Raw genomic sequence first — 1,112 nt, forward strand, 5'->3', positions numbered from 1 at the left:
CGGATATAGTGATACCGGATGTCAATGTGCTTTGACCTTGACTCCGTCACAGGATTCGATGCAATGAAGATTGATCCTTGATTGTCTCCGGATAGAGGTATGTGATCGACATGGTAGTCAAGTTCAGCAAGTAGATTGCGAACCCAGACCACTTGGCGACTGCAGTCGCTCATTGCCATGTACTCAGCTTCCGTAGAAGAAAGAGCAATGGTCTTCTGTGCTCGTGATTGCCACGAGAAGATCCCGTTTGCTAGTTTCAAGAAGAAACCGGTCTGTGACCGACGAGAGTTGGGATCAGAGGCCCAATCTGAATCAGTACCGGCGACAAGGCCTGACTGTGAAGCACCGTCATAGACTAGGGAGTAATCCTTTGTCCCGACTAGATATCGGCAGATATAGAGCGCACGATTGAGGTGTTCTTCAGATGGGTTAGACGCAAACTGTGCTAGTTTGGTCACGGCAAATGCCAGATCTGGTCTGGTACCAAGCATCAAGTAGAGCAAGGATCCAATAACCGTTTGAAACTGTGAACGAAGTTCCGGTGTTGCTTGTCCTTTGTTGGGTGCAGGTATGTAACCCGCAGGAAGTGGTGTTGGAGCTGGTCGCGCATTCGACATGTTGCAGCGTTCCAGTACTTTCTCCAAATAGGCGCATTGATCTAAGTGGATACTGCGGCCTTTGCGCACGATTCGCATACACAGAAATTCCTTTGCGTCGCCGAGATCGCGGCATTCCCACTTGCGCATGAAGCGAGCTTTAAGCTGAGCTACAAGCTTCTTGTCTTTCCCACAAAAGAGAGCATCGTCTACATAGACGATGACAACTACTAGCTGCCCATCAGATTGGCGCTTGTAGATGTACAGACCTGCATCATTGCTGAGTCGTTTGAAACCCATCAACTGCATGGATTCAGACAGTGTTCGCCACCAAGCTAATCCTGCCTGTTTCAATCCGTAGAGAGCACGCTTAAGTCTAAAGACTTTATGCTCGGTGCCAGGTTTGCGGAAGCCCTCTGGCTGTTCCATATAGATCTCTTCATCCAGTTTGCCATAGAGGTAGGCACTTCGCACATCGAGACCGGAGATATGCCAGTCCTCGAGCGCGGCTAGGGC

Source organism: Dichomitus squalens, assembly GCF_000275845.1.
Source record: "Dichomitus squalens LYAD-421 SS1 unplaced genomic scaffold DICSQscaffold_46, whole genome shotgun sequence".
NCBI lineage: Eukaryota > Fungi > Basidiomycota > Agaricomycetes > Polyporales > Polyporaceae > Dichomitus > Dichomitus squalens.